At 48.3% G+C, this 26,446-nt stretch overlaps 2 protein-coding genes across 2 annotated transcripts in view; both read right to left on the minus strand.

Moving 5' to 3' along the window:
- Positions 1-21,101, minus strand: part of LOC138489513 (zinc finger protein 771-like) — a 59,790-nt gene extending 38,689 nt beyond the window's left edge. The window contains exon 1 of the mRNA XM_069617255.1: positions 21,043-21,101. The gene's annotated coding sequence lies outside the window, so the exon portion shown is untranslated. The remainder of the gene's footprint in view (positions 1-21,042) is intronic.
- Positions 1-26,446, minus strand: part of LOC138489514 (zinc finger protein 658B-like) — a 573,438-nt gene that overhangs the window by 38,689 nt on the left and 508,303 nt on the right. The window lies entirely within an intron of this gene.

The following is a 26,446-nucleotide window of genomic DNA, read 5'->3' on the forward strand; positions in this document are numbered from 1 at the left end:
CGAGGAATGCTGACACTTGCCACATGTATTTTACTATTACCATTTGTTGTTATTAGGCTACAATGCATGTAGAATGGTAATAGGTTGCTATGCACAGAATTTGCATTATAGTTACAACCCATGTAGAAAGGGTTACAAATTTGCTTTGCTAGTACCGATTTATCATGCCTAGCTGTGCATGAATAAAAGTATTTTTATTGTTGAATTGATTCATGCATTTTCTTTGTGTCTTTTGTTATTTCATCTTGTGTCTATATTTGGTTTTTGGGTTTGTATGTGTGTCCCTAGCATAGCAATTTGGCAGTAACACAGTGCACAACCGCCCTAAGATATACTTGCAGGGGGGGCCAGAGTGGTCCACCCCCCTGAGGTAGAGTTGCAGTTCCACAAATGGTCGCCCACGTGGGGCTAGGCTAAAAGGTAGATTCTTTGAAAACTGCCGTTCTGTGCTGCCCAAGCCCAGGGAAGCACAGAAAACATTAAATGAAAGGCAGAGCAATTATAAATACTTTGCCGGCTGCCGGCAGAGTTGTCATAATTGCTGTCACTTTCTTTTCTAGTTTCCCGTGCTCAGTAAACTAGAAAAGAAAGTCGCAGCAATTAGGAATACTCTGCCGGATGCTGGCGAGGTATTCATAAATGCCTGGGCTTACCTCCAAGAAAAGGCGTGACAATTATAAATACCTCACTGTTGTATTTATAAATGCTGTGGTTTGCTTGTTAAGTTTCCCGGGCTCCCCCGGGCCGGCAGAGCCCAGAAAACCTATATAGAAAACCATGGAAATAAATGCTGGTACTTTCTCTTTGAGTCTCCCAGGCTCCCCCTGCTTGGGGGAGGCCGGGAGACAAAGCAAAAGCTACTGCAATCATAAATACAACAACGTTGTATTTATAATTACAGTGATTTTAGACCTAAATAAAAAAATCTAAAGCACTTACCGGCAGCAGCCTTCCTGTCTGCATTCTCTGCACTGCTCTCCGGCAATAATGAAGCAAAAGCCACCTAGTGGTAGCTTTTGTTTATTACAGCTGGCTGGCTTTTGCTTCATTAGTGCCGCAAGGGCAGAGCTTAACACAAGCACAGGAGTGGGGAGGGGGGGGGTGGCACTGTTGCGCACAGAGCCTGCTTTGTGCGAAAGCTCTGTGTAAAAGCCGGATCCCGGGAACAATATCTGAATGAAAGTAGCCCGACTTCTAACAGAACTTGAGGAAAAGCTGTGCGAAGCGGCTGGCACGCTCCTCTGAAAATCCGGGGCGGATTGGTGGAGGAGGGTGCGTGAAACACTGTGTGGAAGGGGCTGCCGGTCCCCCAAACGCTGAGACGCAGCTCCACTGGTATGCCGCGCTGTGCAGTTGCACTACTGTCCATACTCGCTGCTTGCTGAGCAGATCCGACTCCTTGGCGGGTACCTTGGAAGGGCTCTAAGATCAACCCACACATATTCGTCTGACAAGCAGGCGCTCCAGCAACTCTGTAGAGCGCCTGCACATGCCCGTCTCCTGCAGATTATGAGACGAACAGAACGCTGCCCAACTTGCCTAACACTACATCAAGGTGAGGCCCCCCCAATCTCCCTTCTCAATGTATAGCGGTGTCCCTGGGGGCAACGCGGACTGCAGCCTGAGACAGCCCATCAGGGACCGTAGAATCTAGCTGGGAACACGCTCGGCCCGCCCAGCCACCACCGGGGGGGGGGGGGGGCTGTGTGCTCTCATAGTGGAGAGCGGGTGGGGACAAAAGAACCACACCACTCGTACTTGAGCAATTGCTTGGACCGCCACGGGCCACTGTTGGAGAGGCTACCACCGGCAAAGCCCAGGGACAGCACTGGGAAGGCCCACGGACATCCTGCGGTATAGGGGCCTGTGATCAGCCCATAACACAACAGGGATTAGCTTTTAATCCCACAGCAACAACGAAGAAAGGGATTGTTGGAGCCCCCAGTGGCCACCATCACGAGGATCCCCCTGGAGCACCAAGGCATAAGCAAGGAGGCGTCTCCGCTTTACTAACATGTTTAACCCGCTTGGGTTCACTGTGCTGCGGTCTGGGTTCGCACTGATATAGAGGAGCGATAGAGAGATACTGCCCACGACCTTCACATCTGTGCCTAGCGGCCTATTAAGCATCGCAGAGCGGAGCAACAGGATAGGTGGCATAGATCACCCCACATGATACATGCCAATCTACTGAAGGAGGAACACGGAAGGAACCATGGGGTCCGCACCAGAGGCCACGCTAAGACTTACAAGGCGCACCAAGACAAGGGGCGGAGGGGCGTGGGTTGGGGGAGGAGGGGTGTTGGTACCGAAGATGAAAAAAGGTATGACCAAAAACCAAAACGTTTTTAAAAGGTCTTGAAACATTTGAAACGTCAAGTTCTAAGGGGTCGAAGGTGAATGCAGAAGGGGAAGAGGATAACAAGCAGGTAAACTGCATTAAGGAAGACCAGACATGCAATTATGACAAACAGGTAAGAATGACTGCATCCTGGAAAAGCCACGCCTCACGGAATGAGGGGCTGCATCAGGCAATCAGATGAAGTAAAGCTATAGTGGAAAGTCAATCCTGAGGTGCAGGGGGCTACATAAAATATCACTTAAGTAAAACAATACAAACAAAGCATACAAAATAGACAAATGGATGCCAGCATGTCAAAAGCAATACACAGCACATGCTGCGGAAAGTCAGAAACCGTGGATGCAGGTAGGTCAAAGTGCTTTGCACTGCATAGGCTGCAAAAGTCAAGAACAGTGGATGAAGGTAGGTCAAAGTTCAATACACGGCATAGACTGCAAAAGTCAGGAACAGTGGATGCAGGTATGTCAAAGTCCATTACACAGCATAGGATATGATAAATCATTTATAACGCGCATGTACACAAGTGTTTCTAGGCGTAACAAGACAAGGAAAGGGGAGGACAGGAGGAGGACAAAACAACCATTTTACTAGGCCTTGTGTCATTCAAATCGCGCAAGTGTGGGGAGGAGGGAGGAGAGAAGTACCAGGGGGGTGGGGTGTGAAGTGCAGGTAACTCAGTAAGTGCTGCCAGAGGTTGGCTCATAAGGGCAGAGACAAGGGACTGTAGAGTTGCAGATACAGCCCCTTAAGTGCAGGGAGGACTGGAGGCAGTGCAAGGGCAACTGGACATGCAGGAGCCTGGGCTTGAGTTTCAGTGGGTGGCCAGGTGACCAGTGTGCGGAACAGTCAGGGACATCAGCAAGGGAGAGAATGAGAACGCGGAAGCGAAAAGGAAGGTCTTGAGTTGCTTCCAGAACCGGAGGTGGTTCTGCTCATGTTTGAGAGAGGCAGGAAGGCTGTTCCAGTGGGAGGCCCCAGCCGAGGAAAGAGATCTACCCCCCCATTCTCTGCTTGGAGAAGCGTCCAACCCTCAGAGAGTTGGAGGGGGATGAGCGGAGTGCTCGAGAAGGAAGAGAAAGTTAGAGGTAAGAGAAAGTTAGAGGTAGTACGGTCCCAGGACCCAGAAAGCCTTGTGGACGATGCAAAGAGTCTTGAACTTGATCCTTGCAGCCACAGGGAGCCAGAGGCTATGGGGTTGCAAGCAACGAAGAGACGTAGAGTCACCAATGATAAGGGCAACAACAGAGAAGCAAGACAAGGGCAACTGTATAAATGTATAATTGTAAACTGTACATAATGTACCAAGCGCCCTTTTACCTCAGGGTCCGGAGTGCTATATAAATAAATATAACAAAACAAACTTAATGAAGAGGTAAGGAGGGGGCGTAGCATAATGCGAGAGGGAAAGGTAACAGGTGAGCGCCTCAAACGCAGGGTCAAGTGTGGCGCTCTAAATCTGGGTCAAGTGGAGCGAGGCAGGCAAGACAGGAGAAAGGGCCATGAGTTGTGGAGAGTCGAGGGAACACAGAAAGCCCCCATAGGGACCAGGCTGCGCCTGGCAGGAGTGGAGTGATAGAGGGGGAAGGGAGTAACAGTGGGGTGGGGGGGGGGGGAGAGGCAGAGAAGCGAACCATTATGAGAGGCAACAGGCAGAAGCGGGAAATCGGGAGTGACATGACAATTGTGAGAGGGACGGAGCACAGAGAGGGAGGCAGCAGAACAGGGGGTAAGTATAGGTGCTGCGGTAAGAAGGCAGGTGGAGCGAGAGGATGAGAGGCGAAAAAGGCAAAGTGAGGGAGAAGCCTCCTTACCTTACGGGATGGATGAAGAATGACTAAAACTGCAAGCTGCCAGAACGGGAAACTTCAAGGAGATGAAGCGAGGTGCAAGAGGACACCCAGTAACAAAAGGGGGCAAGAGAGCTGGCACCCGGACAAGCCCCGACAGGCAAAGGCCCTTTTAAGTGGGCCTTTGAGGGAGACGCCAGCCATGACTACCAGCTTGCTGGTGGATGTCCGACACACAGGAGCCGATTTAGCTCTTGTTCACAGATTCTTAATTTCCAACCCTGTGAACAGTATGTATAGCATTTAGAACTATGCCAAACAAACGTAGGATAAGAATTATTGGGTAACTATCAGGGAATAAATACCGGGTCAAAACAAACCTACAATATACAAAAAAGTGAATTAATAAATACCTTGCCAGAAGCCTGCGGTGGCTGCAGCTTTCCTTTCTCTACTAGCATAGCATTAATTTTCCTTGCTCGTGCTGCAGCAGCATCCAACGCCCCAGAGGGCGGGGAGGAGGACGTCATTATCAGCGTTCCCAGAAGAGGCCTGCCACTCTAAAACTTGAGGAGATCATCTCCGGTTCCAGAAGCACCTCAACACCTTCCTCTTTGCTTCTGCCTTTGCTCCCCCTCTCCCCTGCTGATCTGTTCTCTCTTGGCACCGTGCACCTGGCCACCCTCTGTTCTCCTGGCCCAGGTACCTGCTCGCCCTGCCAACCTCCCGCACTGCCTCCGGGCTACCCCTTGCACGGGGGACTGTATCTGTACCCATACAGCCCCCACCCCTTTTTCTTCCTGCATTTATCAGACCTACCCTGTCTGCTGCCTTAAACCTAGAACTTGCCAATTGCTGGCTGCACTAACACGGTATGTTGCCCTTATTATTTATTTATTTTTATTCATCTGTTCTCCTTTGCTTCGCACTTTCCACTTCTCCCCCCTTCCATGCTCCTCTTGCACCTCGCTTCATCTCCTTGAAGTTTCCCGTGTTCTCAATATCACTGTGCCTAGTAAGATCGTTGTTTTGTTCTCCCCTGTTCCCCTCCCTAGCCTTGTCGCGCTCTGAAATACTTGTGTACGACTGCAATAGAAATAAAATATCAATATCAATGAATCTCAGCCGAGGGCATTCTCAGGATTGGAGTCCGGATAAACAGTACTTCTGGAAAATGAGTCTCTCTAACTAATTTCCAGACAATGAATCACAGAGGACAGCATTCCATAAAGGTGGACCACTGAATTCGGTATTACCATAAGAAGGGATTGGAGACAGGGCTGAGATAGCAGATCAGCACGTGGTGGCACAAAAGATGCAGCAAAAAGTCCAGAAACCCGATAGCATGAAGAAATTGATGAATCCGGAAGTGGAGCTGCACCACAACCAGTGGAGATGGGGCAAGTATGCATTGTAGCAAGATCATGAAAGGCAGAAAGAACACAGCCGCCAGGAAAGGAGGGGAAAGAAGAAAAACAGATAACCAGGAAAAATGCTGGAATCTTGTAACGCAGTGGATGTCACGCCAGGGCACAGGCTCAGTCAGGTACTAGTAGCTAGCAGAACAGAAGCAGCCAAAAGGCAGACCATGGCCAAACATAGGACAGGAGCTTGCCACTCAAAAAAAGGGCAATCTGGAAACAATCCAGTGACATGCCAAGGTCACTACTACAGGCCAGTGAGTCATTTGAAATATTTCAGGGACAACCAGGGTTGGTATTTGTAAAGGGGAAAAAAAGTGGGCAATCCAGGGACAGGCTCAGAATTGAAATATCATGATATGGCATTTATAACGCACATATACACAAGTGTTTTGAGGCGCGACGAGGGAGGGCGAAACAGAGGGAAGGGGGAGAGGGGACAGTGCAGTACATTGGATAAATATAATAAATAAACAATAAGTAAAAGTACGGCCAGCTGGTGGCAAGTGCAAGGGTAAGTGCAGACATCAGGAGTCAGGTGCTGGTAGTGGGACTGTAGTGATACAGAAAACAGTCCCCAAGTGCAGGGGTTGCCAGGAAGGCAGTGCACGTGTGCGACTGGTGGGGGAAGGGACTTGGGCCCGAGATCAGAGGGTGGCCAGGTAACCAGTGCAGTTTCAGTTTCTGCAGGAAATTCAGCAGGGGAGAGGAGGAGAGAAAGCAGAAGCAAAGAGAAAGGTTTGGAGGTGCTTCCGGAACCAGAGATGATTCTCCTCAAGTTTCAGGGAGGCAGTTCCAGAGGGAGGCCCCAACCGACAAAAGAGCTCTACCACCAACTCCTTGCTTGGAGAAGCGACTGACACTGAGGGAGTTGGAGGCGGATGAGTGGAGAACTCGAGAAGGAAGATATTTCGGAGCCCATAGAAATGGAAGGTTCTACATTGTCGCACTACAAAAGCAGTCATTGAGGAGTGCACAGATAAGTGAGCCTGCACATGCGCACTGCTGGCCAGGAATGCTGGGAGGTGTAGTTCTGCGCACCCGTGATGTTGAAGACATGCCACTGAAACCGCTGTGCTGCCCAGCAGTATCGGTCATTGCATTCACAACCAAAGCATCAACAGCCAAACCATCTAAAAAAAGCATATAATGCATTTTTGTAGATGGTAAAGGATTTAGTTTAATAAAAATGGTTTTTAATGTTAAACAAAGGGGGGGTTGGGGACCCCCCAGCCCCATTAAAAACAAAAATGAAAAGAAAATGCATTAGATGCTTTTTTTTTTTAAGATGGTATGTCATTAGATGCTTTGGCTGTCGATGGAATGACTATAAACCCTGCCTGACATATCTGCCACTCTCTCGATCCATATTGAGTAAGTCACAGGAGTTTACAAGAGTTTCAGTCCATGGGAACGCAACCAGGCCTAGCAGGAAATTGGCAGAGGGTGCAGCTTGCTACACTGTGCATATAGTTTGCAATTTGAGATGTCCAAGTGGATCTCCGGAAAACACAAGCACAGCAAACATGGATGCTCTTCCGCCAGCTCAGTGTGCATAGACGTCGTTGAGAGGAACGGTTTGCGCACATGAAACAGGGAGGCCAAAAGTTCCTGCAAGGATAGGTCATGAAAAGAAGCGTGATATGAAGTAACCACGGTGTGGCTCCTCTCATGTATGATGCAGGACACCGGGTAAGTTATTTAAATGCATGACTGTCCAGTTGTACACTTAGTCCAAGTTTAATGCAGGAAGGAACACTGGCCCATCCAATCCAGTTCACTCTCTCTAACTGTCCTCTTGGAATCCCCAACAGTTAAAACAAAACATTCCAGCCCAACAATCCACACACTCAAAGTCGAAGCACAAGTACATTACTACACTCCTCTACTCGTTAGTTACAACACAAATTAAAAGAGATAACGTTATGCGCAGTAACAAAATGCCCAGCAAATGGAAAGGACATGCTTAACAGAACCTGCTCAAACACACTGCTGCAGACCACTAAACAGAACAACACCCATGACAACAGCACAGTGCACAAACGCAACAGGATGCACCATGCACTACAGATGTAGAGAGCGCTACAAATGCCCCAAAAGCAACTTGCACACTGTAACCCCTAACCCTAACTGCCAGAAAACAAAACCAGACAGTGCTATGGCAAAGATGAGTGATGTACACCAACACACGCTGTAACCCACCTACCATGGATAAACACGCAGATCACAAAACCATTTACAAAGATGTGGCACGCCGCCACAAAACAACACCTTCGCAAACACTGCAACGTTGACAACCCATTCCAGACAAAAGAGATAACATTGCCTAACAGTGGGAATCGACCAACACAACAAGTCACCTCACCACAATGGACGACACCTGAAAAACCCCACAACCACTTTTATGGAGAACAAACCACTGGCTGTAACCAACTGTCTAAAATCCCGGCTGTAAACACCAACAGCACTAACAATTCTCATGACCTCCCTGACTGTAACCAACAGCCTAAAACAACTCACACAACCTCCCCGAGTGTACCAACAGACTAACTCTGGCTGTAACTAACAGCAGAACACCCCACATGACCTTCCCAACAGTAACAGTCAAACACAGGCTGTAACCAATAGTCTAAAATCACCACACACCACTGCGACTGTGACCAACAGTCTAAACTCATCACACACCACGACTGTAACGAACAGCCAACACTAGCTGTAACCAAAACACCACACTATGCTCACCACATATCACACTCAAATAACCAAATAGTCACAACCCCCGATTGTGACCAAGTCTATATTCACAACTGTAACCAACAGTCACAATCCCGACTGTGATCAACAGTCTATACTCACCATACTCATAACTTCAAGCAACAGTCAACACTCCCGACTGTAACCTCAACTCATCCACTACACAAGACCGCCATGCATAAAACATGGCCATGACTGTAACCAACAGTCACACACTCCCAACTTTTCCATCCACATAGGCAACACAAAGGGAAAACACACCCTTACACTCACAAAACAAAGAGCAGATGAAGAAATATAATGGGTGCAGGAACACTATTGAATGCAACAAATGTGAACAATAGATAAAAAGGTCCCACTTGTCCAAAAATGCCCAAATCAGTTACACCAAGCAAGGGAAAATCCAACAAACCCTGCTCCCACATCCCCATAAATGAACCCCTTATGACAGAAAGGCTACCATGTTAAAACACAATGAACATATCTGCTATGTGCGCTCATGGGCCTCAACGTATACATTGAAACACAAGAAAAATATTACAGGCCCAAAACATACATTAGCCCATGACAAACGCCACTGATTCTACACTAACCCAGAGGTCACAACACCAAAAACACAATTTAGGGGGGCACCCCCCCCCCCCCAACACCTAAACCAGGTCAATCGTCTGATACAGTGAGGGCTTTCAACTGTACATACTAACCCCAGAGGTCTGGATCCAGTTCTCTCAACTTTCCCAGGAAACCAGTACACCTTTAACAAAACTCCTCACTCCCTTGTAGACCCACCATACAGATGGGACAGTTCGCCATGCCCATGGATGCACCGAAAACTCAGCTCCTCGTGATTCCGGGCCCCACTCGACACATGAACTCTCCACAATAGCCAACTGCTGCCTCTTCGTGCCCCTACCAATCACACCATAGACGCGCAAGGCCCTGCTACAAACGGTTACTCGTTAACACACACGCCACCTGCAGGAGCCGAATCTTCAGTGCAACACACGCTGCATTCCATGGTAACGGTGCGTTCAATGTCTTCAGTAGAATACGCGCTGCATGCCATGGTAAAGCTGGATTCCACAAGACGAGGCTGCGTCCCTCCCTGAAACCCTTGTGAATCACCATAATTCCTCTGACAACAAAAATGGAAACATCTCCTTTATCTTCTCGCGTCCACGGCTGACAAATAGCCAGCCAAAGACATGCTCACCGCAGACACACCAGAACGGGAACGCCCCGGATGATCACCCTGTTGCTCCTGGCTACTGCCACTGAGGAAACAGGCTCTCGATTGGCCAAGAGCCGGCCAACAGATACAGGTGTCTGGCTGCCTCTGACAAAGTGCAACCCGGCACTCCTCTCTTGCAGTGCAAGACAAATCCGCTATGCCTGGACAGCACAAAACCGCCAGAGCACTCCTGACAGCATCTCTGCACCTTTGCTGGCCCTGACCAACTCCTGGGGGCACAGCCTCCTGCAACCACTGCAGATGCCGTTTCTGTAGGAGATTAACTCTTCCTGTGCCACCCGACCATGGGACTCCTCCAGACCTCCCCGACAGCAGAAATGGTACCTGCTCCAAGGACGGCCGACAGCACCTCCCAGCGCCACCCGGCATGCAAGGTACCTGATCCTGGGTTGCTGATGATTGAGTGGATGGCTAACTTTTCAGGGGGGCAGTGTCTTCCACCCGCTGCAGCTCCTGTTCCTGGCAAAGAAATCCTTGTCGCCAGTGAAGTTACTTAGGTGGGGCCCTTCTCCCAAGTATCGCGCAGGACATCTGGTAAGTTCTTGATATGCTTTATTGTGCAGTTGTACACGTAGTCCAAGTTTAATGCAGGAAGATTATATATTTCCCTCCCTCCCTCTCATAATCCACAACATTCCAGACACTCATAGTTCCGCAGGCACCAGCACATTACTACACAATGCTAAATCCGATGGAGAATTTCACGGTTTGTTGAGGGTCAGGAGAAAGCCCATTAAAACGTCCTCCACGATTAACAATCTGGTGTGAAACCAGCAAGAGAGATGAGATAAGCTTTGCTGCACAGGAGAGTTGAAATCCTGAGGTTTCTGGATGCCAACAGTCTTCATATTCAAGGATCGCTGAGCAGCTTTTGATATTAATCTCACCATCCTCCTCAGCCACCTTGAGACCTCCTTCGGGATCTCAGGCTCTGTTCTCAAGCTTATTTCAGTCTTCTTGGCAACAAGGGAACAAGTCATGAACCTTATTCTCAAAGCTGATCTGTCTATTCTGCGGGGGACAACACCCTATCACCTTTGCTATTTGATGCTTACCTCAACCCTTTGACTAACATCATTATGCAGCACACTACCACCTTTCAGCCTTGTGCAGATGTATAGAAATGCCTTCGACCTCCCACCTTCATCTAAGCGTGCCTCAGTACCTCTACATTTAGGAAAGGATTATCAACTACTGCTTCTTAAATATGGAACTCATGTATCCTGGGAATTATTTCTCCCCCGTTTACATATGATATGATATTGCATTTATAACGTGCCTGTACACAAGTGTTTCTAGGCGCAACAAGACAAGGAGGGTGAAAAAAAGTGTAGGACAAAACAACGATCTCACTAGGCTTTGTGTCATTCAAATCGCGCAAATGCAGGGAAAGTGAAAGGGAGCGAGGGGAAGGGAGAAGTACAAGTAAATCAATAAGTGCAACAAGCAGGGAGCTCATATGAGCATAGAGAAGGGACTGCAGGGTTGGAGGAACAGACCCTTAAGTGCTGGGGTAGCCGGGAGGTAGTGCAAGGTCAACTGGACATGCAGGAGCCTGGGCTCGAGTTCAGAGTGTATCCAGGTGACCAGTGCACGTAGCAGTCAGGTACATCAGCAGGGCCAAGGAAGAGAGAAAGCGGAAGCGAAAAGGAAGGTCTTGAGTTGCTTCCCGAACCGGCGGTGGTTCTGCTCCAGTTTCTCCCAGTCTCACTAGAAGCCGGTTGTCCTTGTGGATCCTGTCTGCCTGCTTCAGCCCCTGTGCTTTCCTGCTGTTCCTCTAAGGGACTGTTGGAAACGCCTATATCTCCACCAGGGGGCGCGAAGAGCCGGCGCATGAGTCCGCCGAGAGTACAGTCTCTCCCAGTCTAACTAGAAGCAGGTTGTCCTTGTGGATCCTGTATGCCAACTGCAGCCCCTGTGCTTTGCTGCTGTTCCTTTAAGGGACTGTTGGAACCGCCTATATCTCCACCAGGGGGCGCGAAGAGCCGGCGCATGAGTCCGCCGAGAGTACAGTCTCTCCCAGTCTAACTAGAAGCAGGTTGTCCTTGTGGATTCTGTATGCCTACTGCAGCCCCTGTACTTTGCTCCTGTTCCTTTAAGACAGGGGTGCACAACTGATTTTGACAGAGGGCCGAAAGTACCTTACATGAGGGCTATAGTGGGCCGAAAAGTAAAAGTGGGCAGGGCGGTAGGCGGGACATGTCAGGAGGCTTTTTCAACCCCCAATTTGTATTAAACACATGGAAAAAGATGTTTTTGAGGGGTAACGATTTTTATTGCATTTCAAACTTACATTTTGTACTACACATTTTCCATTGCTATCATTTATTTCGATTTAGTTATTGTATATCGTCTATTTAATTAAATTATATATATTTTATTGACCCTTGATTGGACATTCCGTTATTTTGGACTGCTATAGTTTGCTGTTTGGGTTACCCAAGAGGAGTATGGCCTTCGTTGAGTCAGGTTACCTCAAAAAAGCAAAGGATGTACATCTCCTAACTGTGCCTGTTTTAGCTTTATTATTGAGTTCACTCTTGGAGTGCAACACTATGCCCCATGGCTCCCATCCCCAACCAAACACTATGCCCCATGGTCCCCTCACCCCCAACCAAACACTATGCCCCATGGCTCCCATCCCCAACCAAACACTATGCCCCATGGCCCCCTCAACCCCAACCAAACACTATGCCCCATGGGCCCCCTCAGCCCCAACCAAACACTATGCCCCATGGGCCCCCTCACCCCCAACCAAACACTATGCCCATTGGGCCCCTCACCCCCAACCAAACACTATGCCCCATGACCCCTACCCCAACCAAACACTATGCCCCATGGCCCCCACCCCCAACCAAACACTATGCCCCCTGTCCCTCACCCCCAACCAAACACTATGCCCCCTGTCCCTCACCCCCAACCAAACACTATGCCCCATGGCCCCCTCACCCCCCTAACCCCCAACCAAACACTATGCCCCATGGCTCCCAACCAAACACTATGCCCCCTGTCCCTCACCCCCCAAGCAAACACTATGCCCCCTGCCCCTCACACTCAACCAAACACTATGCCCCATGGCCCCCTCACCCCCCTAACCCCCAACCAAACACTATGCCCCATGGGCCCCTCACCCCCAACCAAACACTATGCCCCATGGCCCCCACCCCAACCAAACACTATGCCCCGTGGCCCCCACCCCCAACCAAACACTATGCCCCCTGTCCCTCACCCCCAACCAAACACTTTGCCCCCTGTCCCTCACCCCCAACCAAACACTATGCCCCATGGCCCCCTCACCCCCAACCAAACACTATGCCCCCTGTCCCTCACGCCCAACCAAACACTATGCCCCCTGTCCCTCACCCACCAAGCAAACACTATGCCCCCTGTCCCTCACCCACCAAGCAAACACTATGCCCCCTGTCCCTCACCCACCAAGCAAACACTATGCCCCCTGTCCTTCACCCACCAAGAAAACACTATGCCCCCTGTCCCTCACCCCCAACCAAACACTATGCCCCCTGTCCCTCACCCACCAAGCAAACACTATGCCCCCTGTCCCTCACCCACCAAGCAAACACTATGCCCCCTGTCCCTCACCCACCAAGCAAACACTATGCCCCCTGTCCCTCACCCACCAAGCAAACACTATGCCCCCTGTCCCTCACCCACCAAGCAAACACTATGCCCCCTGTCCCTCACCCACCAAGCAAACACTATGCCCCCTGTCCTTCACCCACCAAGCAAACACTATGCCCCCTATCCTTCACCCCCAACCAAACACTATGCCCCATGGCCCCCTCACCCAAACCAAACACTATGCCCCATGCCCCCCTCACCCCCAACCAAACACTATACCCCAAACACACTCTCAAGCATGCACCCATACAGACCCGAACCCCCGCCCCCAACGCAGCACACACATTCTCAAGCATGAACCCATACAGACCCGAACCCCCCGCCCCCAACGCAGCACACACATTCTCAAGCATGCACCCATACAGACCCGAACCCCCCACCCACCAACTCAGCACACACACATGCACCCTTACAGACCCGAACCCCCCACCCCCCAACTCAGCACACACACACATGCACCCTTACAGACCCAAACCCCCACCCCCCAACTCAGCACACACACATGCACCCGTACAGACCCGAACCCCCCACCCCCCAACTCAGCACACACACATGCACCCTTACAGACCCGAACCCCCCACCCCCCAACTCAGCACACACACATGCACCCATACAGACCCGAAACCCCCACCCCCCAACTCAGCACACACACATGCACCCATACAGACCTGAACCCCCACCCCCCAAATCAGCAAACACAGACCCGAACCCCCCCAACCCCAACTCAGCACACACACAAACATGCACCCATACAGACCCGAACCCCCACCCCCCCAACTCAGCACACAAAAAACATTCAAATCAAAACATTCATACACATCCGACACCCACCCCCACATCTCAACATACACACAAAATACATTCAAATACAAACATTCACACACATCAGACACACCCCCCACCTCCGCATCTCAACATACACTCAAAATACATTCAAACACAAACATTCATACACATCCGACACACCCCCACCCCCGCATCTCAACATACACTCAAAATACATTCAAACACAAACATTCACACACATCAGACACACCCCCCACCTCCGCATCTCAACATACACACAAAATACACTCAAATCAAAACATTCATACACATCCGACACCCCCCACCCCCGCATCTCAACATACACATAAAATGCATTCAAATTCCAACATTCATACACATCCGACACCCACCCCCGCATCTCAACACACACACAAAATACATTCAAATTCCAACATTCATACACATCCGACACCCACCCCCGCATCTCAACATACACTCAAAATACATTCAAATTCCAACATTCATACACATCCGACACCCACCCCCGCATCTCAACACACACACAAAATACATTCAAATTCCAACATTCATACACATCCGACACCCCCCCACCCTCCCATCGCAACATACACACACAAACATAAAGTAAAACAGACCCGACACACAAACGCAAACAGACCACTTACCGAAGACGTGCTGGAAGGCAGGTAAGCGGCAGGTAAGCAGGAAAGCTGGAATCGTACTACGGCTGGCGTGGTCCAAGGCTGAAATGCCTTCCGGCATCAAGCCTTATGGACCACGCCAGCCGTAGTGCTGGCCCTCCATTGGGTCAGCACACACACACTACGTGGCTCGTAGGAGCAACGTGGTGCATGTGTGCTGAGCCAATGACGGCCAGTGTTTTGTCCGGCCCGGAAGACAACAAAGACTTTCCTAATGGAGGGCGGCCGCGGGCCGCCCGCCATTAGGAAAGTCTTTGTGCCTCGCGGGCCGGACAAAAGAGCATGGCGGGCCGCAACTGGCCCGCGGGCCGTATGTTGTGCACCCATGCTTTAAGAGAATGTTGGAAAACTTTTGGAACCGCCTATATTTCCACCAGGGGTCACATAGCACCAGCGCGCTAGTCCTGGGCAGCACTTGGGAGCCAGGACCAGTCCGCTGCATATTTTCTACTTTAAAAAAGGAGCCCGCTACTGCAACTGTTGCCAAGACTTCTAGCCTGATGTCAGCTCCTCGCCTGCTCTCGTGCATTCGGGCCCCAGAACCCAACAACAGCGTCTCCTGGGTGGCTTGATGGACAAGCATAGCAGTGCATTTCCTGAACTGGTCGAGGTGTTTCATCAGATTTGTTAAAAAAAAAAAAAAACTCAAAAGCTCCCTCTATGCCAGTAGGTGTAACAAACGGTATTAGCAAACTTCATAACAGATGCAGAGTTAGTTGCTCGAATCATAAATGCAAGATGTGGTGCATAAGGCAGTCACTGAGACTGAAGCAGCCGTGGATGAACAAAATCAGGACAATGAGCTGAATACTGCTTTGCTTACTCAGAGTTTAATCCAGAGAAAAACTACCATGAGACCCTACTCAGACTATGGGCCTCATTACAAGTCCGGCGGTAGCGGTAAAACCGGCAGGTTGCCGCCGGACCTGCAAATTTTACGGGTGCCTGGCTTGCCAGAAACACCAGGGTATTACAGCCCTGGCGGTCTTGGAAGTCAGGCACTGGTAAATGGTAAATCCCCATTCCCATTTGAGTCCCATAGGACTCAAGGGAACGGGGACCACAGAAGCACTGGCACCGTTTAGAACGGTGCTGGTGGTTCCGTGAAAGTCTGGCTACTGTGGCTGCTGTGCCCGGCAGGGTCAGCCCTGCTGGGCACAGCAACTCTGGCAGGCAGACTCGTAGTGCGCCAGTCTGGTAACAGCGGTGCCTCTCTTACTGGACCGCCACATTTGTAATGAGGCCCTATGACTGACCTGCCTACATTAGACAGGTCAGACAAACAGCAGAATGGTAGGTCCCCAACGCGCTGAGTAATTCTGCAGTCCGTGACGTCGCAATCATTCTCTCCGTCTGTCTCCCCACATGTGGCAACTGCCTTGATGGTAGATTGCGAACCCACAGTGAATTCACAAAGAAGAAAGTGTCCTTACAGGAGCAAATCTGTACTGCCAATGCCATCAACAGCATTGGCATCAAAGAGTGCTGTTTTAGCACTGAATACGAGACGCGGACTGCAGGATGCGGTGATGCCTTTGTGGCTTCATTCCCATTTCCCAGAATATCGCCTGTCACAACAAAATCAATTCTGTCTGAGGCATGGGCTGGAAGGATGTCTACACCAACAACAGTTGCGGCTTGACATAAGCCAGTGTTTAACATTAATAATGAAAAATCACTAGTGGAAGAGTTTGACGAACACGATGCTCGCTCACTTACACAGTACTCCGCGAGAGAAATCAATATAACACATCTAATAAATCACTTCAAATGGAGCCTCGAAAAAAAATGCATGACAAAGTACATACCGCCTCAGTAGGTGCAAATAGTGTCAACCCTAAAATATGGCTCCCTAATGATGAGGCTAAGATAAAGGTGACTGTTCCATCTGCCTTGTAAACCAGAGTGGCTGTGAAGGAGAGAAGTCCTACAACTTCTTTAACATCTACTCTGATATTTTATTTATATCCCGCCCATACACAAGCGTTTCTGCACCCAGTGGAATTAGATAGTCCTTCCTATAGCACCTTGCTGTCAACAGAATCGAAACACCTGGATGACTCCTCTCAAATGAGAGAGCGCCACAACTTCACGCAGCCCAATAAAGACAAATCGCAACTATCGGTGGCGGCTGGCATTCAAATCCACAATGTAATGGCTGCACTGACAATTTCACTGGCACCATATTTTAAAAAAAAGCTGGGATTGTACATGAAGCAGAATCTTCAGCTATGTGGCAAGCACGTTTATGTGATCTAGCAAGTGGTCAACCGATGGAAAAATCAACAATGATGACTGCTCTAATTGATATAACCAAGTGGATGAGAAATCAACAACATGGGTGCCTTATTGAGTGTCGGGGAAGTCACTGTGTGAGAGACTGCAAGAGTTCCGATGCTAGCCCCGAGTGACAGATTGGATTAAACAAGAAATATGCCCCACCAAAAAAACGAGTAAAAACAAAAGTAAAAGGGGTGGAATAGAATGTAACCACGGCTCAGCCAGAGTTTGACGGCTGCCAACCTATTGCGCTGATGGTGGATGTGTCTCAGTCAAATGTATCCAAAGACTCTACAAGGGCTTTTAGATGAGAAACAGAAAAGCAACGCCCACTACGGAAAAGAGGCAAACAGGAGATTTGTGTCCAGGAGGTTGAGGTGTTTACAATATTTAAGAAGCCAAACCAACTAGCTGAAACTGTGCAGTCGAATCATCAAAAACGCTGTATACCCAAACCTGCTAAAAAGAAATCTAAAAGCTGCCCCAAGACCAAGTCCAACGGCTCTCGTGTGTTTTTGAGGAACTTGAAAACACCACCTGCACGTTCAATACAGCATGAGCCCAACGAAAATAAAGTCCAGTGAACATTGCATCCCGCGACAAACACAAGAAAAGTCATTGGCCATGACACCACCCAAAATTTCAACGAGGCATGATGATGTGCAGATTGATTTCTGTCCTAAAGATTCATGTAACTCGACAAATATGGACGATCGTGACCGGATGGACGATCGTGACCCGATAGATGACTTATCTCAATATCTAGAAGACAATGAAGAGAGAAGCTTTAGTGCAAGAAATTTCATTCGATTTGCAAGATTTTGAACAGGAGCAAATATTCGCACCTGTAGGACAGACGAGGGTCAACCAACCAGTGCAAAAGATAACTAAGAAAGGTTTGTATACAACACCTACTCTTGCTCAAAAGCAGAGCAATATGATGCACAAGGAACAGCGGACCCAACAATAATGTAATGAAGCCAAATTGGTCATCTCAAATTACTTCAATTATAGAGGACCACGCGCAAGGTCACTGTCGGGCGCAACAACACCTGCCGCATGTGGGATCTCTGGCGGTCCCGCCACCATTGATTTTCCCTTCATGCTTTCTGCTATACTGTTCGGTCTAGTCTTTTCCAACATGACCGCCGCCGGGAGGTTTATCTTCTCTGCCCTCCCGGCGTTTGGCGCGTTGCAACCCTGTATCCACTCGCCTTTTGGGTTATCCCTGCCTCCACTCGCCTTTTGAATTATACGCTGTGTTTTCCTGCTTACAGCTCTGCTCAGCTTTTCCTCTCTCTTTCTCCCACTTGCCTCCAGTTCTGCTTCTCTCCCTTGCGGTTCCGGTTCTGCTCCTCTCCCTTGCGGTTCCGCAGTGGAATGCTTTCCCTTCTCTCGCCTTACCTTTGGTATTCCCTCGGCTTCCCCTCTCTGTCAGACTTCCTCCCAGGGGTCACGGACTCTCCTCTCTCTTGTTGCCTTCTTACCTTTGCTTTGCATCCAGCTGGCAGCGCTCAGAACATTCTGTGTCTTCTATAGCTGGCGTTTCTTTACCAGCCCTTCCAATCTTCTCATCCAGACCTTGAATCCACCATTCCTACCGGAAGCCTATCCTTGTGGTTTACTTGCTGTTCCTTGCTGGACAGAGCTGCTTCACATATACTCAGGACCTGGGAAGGTCACTCCACGGCACCTGCAAGACACTGGAGCAAGATTTTCTTTAACACCAATGCCGGCTTTTTACCCTATCCGGCTATCTCGGGAGTGAGGTCACTGGCCTGCTGGCTATTCAAGCAGCCATTGTAGCGTCTTCCTGAGGTAGGCCATTTCTGCATAAAAAAAAAGATTATCGAATTTGTGGAAGGAAGAAGGTCCAACAGCATCACAGCAGCAGTTTGGGTGAGGAGGTGGGGGAAGGCACCGATTCCGACAGCTAATTATACCAGATTGACAGTCACCATCGGCAACTAACCTCAAGTGCAGCATACCAACAACTTTAGCAGGCTCCTATAGATTGAGTAAGAAAATATACTGTCCGCAAAAAATGAAGTGAATCTAAACAGGAAAAACACGATGCACTTACTCCATTGTGTACCTGCTTCGTGAATTGTTGGATCAGACGACATCTCAATTGTAGAATACATGGATGAGACCAGAACTGACTGGGTGATAGGAATGTTAAATAGAATCTCATTCAAAAAAAAATCTTCGAGAAGCGAGCGTAGAAATGTTAACATTTGGTTTTGAACTACGAGACCATATGCCGTCAGTCTTCGCAGGATTCGATAATCCAAACCGCTCCTCAAATAACTGGTGCATATAAATCATCAGGGTGCAACCTGATTTGAGTTCAAACGAGGCACCGGATAAGAGGGTGCCCTTGCTGAAAGTTACATTTAGAAATAAACATGAGTTGCCCTGACGCACAACTGGTCTTTCCTCTGCCATTGACCAAGTAGAAGGTAATGCCAAGTGGTCATGGCCAATGAAATTGCCAACAACCTTGAATACCCATTAGCAAGCAGTGACAGCAGAGATAAAGGGTACCTTGCTTTCTTGGAATACTGGAGGTTTTAAGCATCTTTAGAACAACTCAATGCCTGGAAGCGAATGGTGCAACCATCATCTGTTTTCAGGAAACCTGACTTCGAAGTCCTCCTGTTTGTGATGGATATTCAACATTCATAAATCCAGTGGAAAAAAGGTCAACAAGGAAGACCATAAGCAGGTCTAATTACATTGATCAAAACCTGAAGGTGCGAGTCTGGTAACCCTAATCCGTTCGTACAGTCGACCATTCTACAACATGATCAATTTGAAAAGAAACCATCCATCTCACACAGTGGTGCTAAATCTTTACTGGAACCCGGTGAGGATAGGAACTACGTCATTTCTACTAATAGTTAGCAATATTATTGATGATGCCCATCATGATTTAACCAATCCACACTTTCTAATCTGTGGAGACTTGAATATTCGGTGTATCGATAATGAGGGTCTACCACTGAATGTAGACATGGCTGAATCGTCGATGATGAACAACTCATGAGTTCCAGAAACCTCTTTATGTTGAATGGACAGACAACGGGCGATACACCAGTAAACAGCATGATCAATCCTCCACAATGGATTCCATATGGACTTATAGAAATGTCCTACATAATATTGTTTGACTGGATATTGTCCCCAAAATAAATACATAAATGGGGAAAAAAGGGGAAGGAGTGATCACAACTTAATGCGCCTTTCGTGGAACCGGTATAGCACACACAGTTCTGTACACAAATTAGGAAGAACAACAAACTAGGGAGGCAATTGTCTGAAAAGCAGCAAAAAAAAAAAAATATCATGGCGCTAACTGGAAGATATCAGGAAATTTGTCATGAACATATCTATGGGCTTTTGTAAGCTCCTTTGCTAGCAAGCTATAAGGTAGTAAAAACAGGATTTAGACAGCCTAATATGAAATTCAAATATATTTATAGCACAGTTGCGGTTCAACAACGCAAAAGCCCACGCTGTGACAGCAGACATTTAAAAAAGCCTCCCCTGAATATGGCAAAAACTGCAATAAATCATGAAAGAGAGCATATAAACCATTGCAGCATTGGGTGCTCAAACCGTGTGCACTGGACACGACTTTGATATAACTACAAAAATCTCCAAGTGGGTCTCCCAGAAATCAATCAGTCTCTACGCCCAAGGGTACGCTGATATCCTGCAAAAGAGCGCACTGCGAGGATTCTGTGGGAGCAGGGGAGCGTCTGATGATGGGAGCTGCCCGGGTTAGTGGAGCACCAGGTGAATGCCGACTCTGCTCCAGTCCCTCCCTGCAGGTGGCAACGTCCCCGATACAACTCGAGATGCAGAGGGAGGAGAGCAGGAGAAGTGACCGAGGGGAAGCAGGCAGGGCTGAGCGGCCAGGCCGGCCGGGGCACATGCCTGCCAGTGCCAGGGGCTGCTCCTGCGGGGGGGGGGGGGGGCAACGGGCACCCTCCCCGGTGTCCCTCTGAGGGGCCATGCAAGGCTCCTAGGCCGGGGGGGGGGGGGGTCTTACCTTGCGCCCCCGCAGGCACGGATCTACACAAGAGGAGACAGCGAGAAGAACGGGATTCCAGAGCGTCCGCTCACGCGACTTCCGCTTCCGGGGCGGCGGAGGCAGAGACAGCACCAGGGCGGCGGTGAAGCCGGAAGTGGAATCCCCCCCCCCCCGCAGACAGGGGGCGGGGGCGGGAGCAGGGCATTGCCCTCGGACCATTGGGAAGGGGAAAGGGGTGCTTCTGTTTCCTCCCTTTCCATTGGAGACTCCCATGATGTTGCTAATGCTTCACTGCCAGTCACTGCCACTCCTCAGCTCAGCCCTTGCAGCAGCAGGGGAGGCTAACAGAGAGGAGCCACTGAGGGCGGCACAAAGAACTCAAAAAGTACAAAAAAGGAGTACATGTCACCTGAACAAATCCAATGGAAAGAAACTTGCCTTTAACAAGACGAGATTTAAAAAGACGAAAAGAGGATAGAAAGCACAGGGAAAGCATTCCAGTGCTAAGGAGGAGTAAAAGTGAGAGGAGGCACAGGCTGGGCCAGGGATAGCTAACAGAAACAGGGCCTGGGAGCAGACAGTGCGAGGACAGTACCCAAGACTAAAGAAGAAAGACATAATAGAGCGCAGAAAAGAAAGTTCATACGCAGGCAGATCAAGAAGCAGTACAACAACTGTGAAAAGACTAGTGGAAATATAAGAAGCTTAGGGCATCGGAGGTGAGAAACCAGCAGGACTTGCGAATGTTGAAGGGTAGAAAATGGCAAGACAGAAATTATACAAATGTGGGAAGTCAATGACAGAGCAGTGTCGAATATCACAACCAAATTGCACACACAAGGGGAAATGGGAAGAGAAGAAGAAGGAAATGAAATAGAGGAAAGGGAAAGTTCAGAAAGAATAGTAGACGTGGGAAAGAACAGAACCTCGGTCTAAAATGGATTGAAGTGTAAGTAGTGGGACGACATCCAGGATTGGATTGAAAGCAAGCAGGCAGAAAGAACAGAATGAATAGAGTTCAAGAAAGAAGAGAAAGAAAGAAGAATCTGTGAGTCATCGGCATAAAGATGATATGAGAAACTAAAAGAATAAACAAGAGGTGTGGTATAGAGGGAGAACATTAAAGAGCCTAAGATAGAACCTTGAGGCACACAGTGAGCGTGAGGAAAAACAGGATTAGAGTAACCCGCCCAGCAGACTGAAAACGTAGAAAGATAAGAGTGGAACCAATCAAGAACAGACTCACAGAAGCCAAGTTGAGAAAGAGAACAGAGACAAATAAAATGGCTGACCATATCAAATACCGCCGCAAGACTAGGATGACTAAGAGGGGAGGATAATATTAGAATAATAAGAAGATAGGAGAGACTCAGGAATAGCAAGAAGAGCAGTTTTGGTAGAGTGGCGTGCCTGAAGGCCAGATTGGAAGGGAGATACAGTTGAGTTCTGAGTCACAAAGCAAGAGACCTGGGAGTGAACGATCCATTCGAGCAGCTTAGAAAGAAAACGAAGCAGTGAGATAGGACGGAATTTAGAGGAGAGGGAAGGATCAAGCATGGATCTTTTAAGAATAGGAAGAATAGAGGCATGTTTAAAAGAAGAAGGTAAGCTATTGGTACAAAGAGATGAATTGAACATAGCTGCAAGATAGGGAAGACGAGTGGTGTAGATAATTGGGATTAAAGCGGAGGGGAAAGGATCACAGAGAGCAGTACTGAGATACATTTTATTTATAAAGCACGAGGCGCCAAAACGCTGTACAAAGGAAACAAATTAACGGTACAAATCAAATGGAATCAGCAAGTAGAATAAAAAAAACAATGGACAGGAAAAATCAAGAAAAGAGGAAATGCTTAAGTCGTAAGTTAAAAAGAAGAAGAGAGGAAAGGGAACAAAGAGGAAGAGCGTTCCAAAGTTTAGGGACTAGAAGGGGAAAATAATGAAAATGAGATTTAGCACAGTGAGGATGGGGAACAGTAAGTAGCAAGAGGGAATGCGTATGGAGGGAACGGGGAGGGACAGAAATAAAGAGTTAAGATAAGGAAGGGCAAGACCATTGAGACATTTAAAAACAAGACAAAGAAAAAAAAAGATGCAATTCAAATAAGAGCCAGTGCAAAGAAACCAAAGCAGAAGAGATGGAGTCGCGAGAAGATATAAACAAGCATCAGCAAAAAAACAACAGTTTTGCCTTGTGTATAATTATTTGGCATTTGCCAGGCACTGCTATTAGATGCCCGGATACTTGCACCATTTTGCATCTGCTGCCATCAATGGCCAGTTAATACCACTTCGGCAGTGCCTGCAAGTGCCTTTTCCCTTGCCTACACAAAAGCCCAACCTGTTGGCATTGTCAATGCTTTAACACATGCCGGATTTAGCCTATGGATGAATGATGGTTTCACAAGAGGCTATCCAAGATTAGCACTTTCCCACCACACTAGTACAGAGCTCACACTTAGGTGTATTTCTGATGATGAACTGGGTCTAAAGATTACCTGCACTGCCTGTTTTCCTCCCCATCTAGGTGGTCTACATATTCCGTGCTGTTAACTCCTTAGACCCCTCAGTCTTGTATATATATTGTATTGATTGTGATGTATTGGTTTACTTTAGTGTTACTGTGATTCTTTGCTATGGTCTATGTTACAAAGGCCTTGTAATAAATGTGTCTATATTTTTAATATAACACCTGTCTGGAGTAATTCATAAGTGCCCTTGCTTTGTGTGCTCATTGAGGTCTTTCAGCCACCCTCACCCCTTAGTCTTGACTGCCGCCAAGAAACTAGGCTGGCCTTCTGAACCTCTGCCCCTCCAGGTCAGAGTTCAGAAATCCGTCTTAACAAATTGGTGTACAGCAGTGGGATGGGACTGAAGGTATCCAGTGTTGCGCACTAGTGAGGGAATTTTGAGTTATTTCTACCAGGGCACATAGTGAATTGTTGTAGTATAACTTTTTAAAGGCCATACTCCTATCTAACAGTATGGAAACAAGTACCTTGTTAACTTTAAATGCTTCTAAATCCGACACATTAAGAAAGATGTGTGCTGAGAGAGGTGTCTCCTCTCAAGGCACGATAGTGGAAATGATCCAAAGAATCAGGGACTGGCAAGAAGCTCAGCTTAGAGCTATAGCTTCTGAGGACAGTGCAGAAGGAGGTGAGACTGCTCTCACTGGTAGAACTGATGGTTCTGCCGCTGCACTGATCCACAGCAACCATGAGGACATGGAGGATGAAATGTCTAGTGTTTCCTCTACCAGTGCTGACGGGGAGGCCATACTTGAATTCAAGAAGCAAGAACTGCTGTTTAGGCACAAGGAGCTTGAGTTCAATATGGCCAAACTAAAGATAGAGCAGGCAGAAAAACAGAAAGACAGGGATCATCAGTTGGAATTGGCCAAGCTTCAAGTTGCCAATGGATCCAAGGGTCCTGGACGTGGGTCTGGGGCCTCCTCTCATCCAAGGTTTCCAAAATATCTGCTCAGTGTGTATGAGGAAAAGAATGAAATTATGGACTGGCTGAATACAGTTGAGTATGCTTGTGAAGTTCAACAAGTTGACAATGCTGATAAAATTGCCTGGTTACTTAGCAGACTGCCCCATTCTGGCTGCAGTGCCATTATGGAAATGTCAAAAGCTGAGAGAACAGATTTTGCAATGTTGAAGCAGACTCTCATCTTAAAGTTTGTGAAGACTCCGGCCCAATACTTAAAAAGATTCAGAGTATAAGAAAAAGAAGATGGTACTTGGGTATCTTATGTAACCGAATCCTTAAAAAACTTGACTGGCTGGGTTGAAGGTTATAAGGTCTCTACCTTTGAAAGTATGATAAGTCTTGTCATGCTGGAACATATTTTTGCATCTTCTTCCCCTGAGCTTAAGCAGCACTTGGCAGATTCAAAGTAGATAGATCCGAAGAAGCTAGCCATTGCAGCAGATTTGTGGGTGTCACATTGAGTGTCCCATAAGGACAAGACTCATCCTGGTAAGCAGGAGGAAGGGAAAAAGTCCAAAGATAAAGAGGGTGGGGAAACTGATAAATCTTCCTCCCAAAAGGGCCACAAAAAGAAAAATAAGGGTAAGACACAAGAAAACTCACAGGGTAGTGGAGGTCAGCCTCCAAAACAGAACTCTGGTTATAATAAGCCTCCCTATGTGAACAGACCCAATGGATCTTGTTTTTCTTGTGGAGCAACTGACCACGTGAAGGGGGATCCCAGATGTAAGGTCAAAACCTTGGTGGTCCACTCTGCTAATCTGGCCTTCTCCTCCTACGAGGAAGAAGAGATTACAGGAGCATCCTTCTCCTCAGACTCCTTCCCCAGTGGGATAGAAGCTGAGGTAGTTTTAGTTTCCCTGTGTTCCTGGGAGCCTAAAGTCTCAGAGGCTTATGCTAGGATTTCAGATAACACCAAGCACTACTTTAAAGACAGTGTGCTGATCAATGGAGTAGATACTCCAGCTCTTAGGGATAGTGGGTGCAGTCGAACTGTAGTGGATTCTACCTTGGTAAACCCAGAGGAAGTTGCCAGAGCTACTCTGATGCCCACTAAGTTGGCTGATGGCCCACCTCTCATGTTTCCAGTAATACCTGTAAATCTTACTATCAATGGTACAGCAGTCAGGATTCCAGTGAGCATTCAGAGGAGTGTCCCAGGAAAGGCTTGTTGGGCAACGGTCTCAGAGCTTTAGGGCTTGTGGGAGATACTGCTGACAGACCCTGCACAAGGTCTCAAACAAGGGCAGCACTGGCCAAGACCAATGCCCAGCCAAAGGGGAAACCCAAGGCTAAAGGAGTCAAAAAACAAAAAAGAGGGAAAGAGAATATTCCCCCTAACTCACCTACCACTAAGGTGGAGGTAGTTGGTCCATCACCAGGACCTGACGAGGAGGTGGTGATACCTGAAGTATTTGACCCCAATGACCATCCTGAACTAAATGGTTTGTTAGTAGAAGGTGGTCCTGACAGGGAAGAATTAAATAAAGGCCAACGTGAGTGCCCATCTCTGGAAGGCCTAAGGAGACAGGCATGTTCCCAGCTTGAGGGTGAACCTCCTGGGAAGCATCGGATTTATTAGGAAGGTGGGATCCTGTATAGTGAGCCTACAGAGTCTACAGAAGGAAACCATCGGAGGTTGGTGGTTCCCCTTGCTGTAAAACCCTTTTCCCACAGCTGGCGCATGAAGTGGTCACCTTGGTATTGAGAGGACCCAGCAAAGGTTATCCATGAACTTCTACTGGCCCAAGATGGGGGTGCAAGTAGAAAGTCACTGCAGGAGTTGTGCCTCCTGCCAGTTATCTGGTAAGAGTGGATCAACAATCCAAGCTCCATTGGTACCACTCCCAGTTGTGGGGGTACCATTTTAGAGGGTAGGGATCGACATTGTTGGTCCCCTTGACCCCCAGACATCCTCAGGCAA

Source organism: Ambystoma mexicanum, chromosome 9, assembly GCF_040938575.1.
Source record: "Ambystoma mexicanum isolate Mex_15411 chromosome 9, UKY_AmexF1_1, whole genome shotgun sequence".
NCBI classification, from domain to species: Eukaryota; Metazoa; Chordata; class Amphibia; order Caudata; family Ambystomatidae; genus Ambystoma; species Ambystoma mexicanum.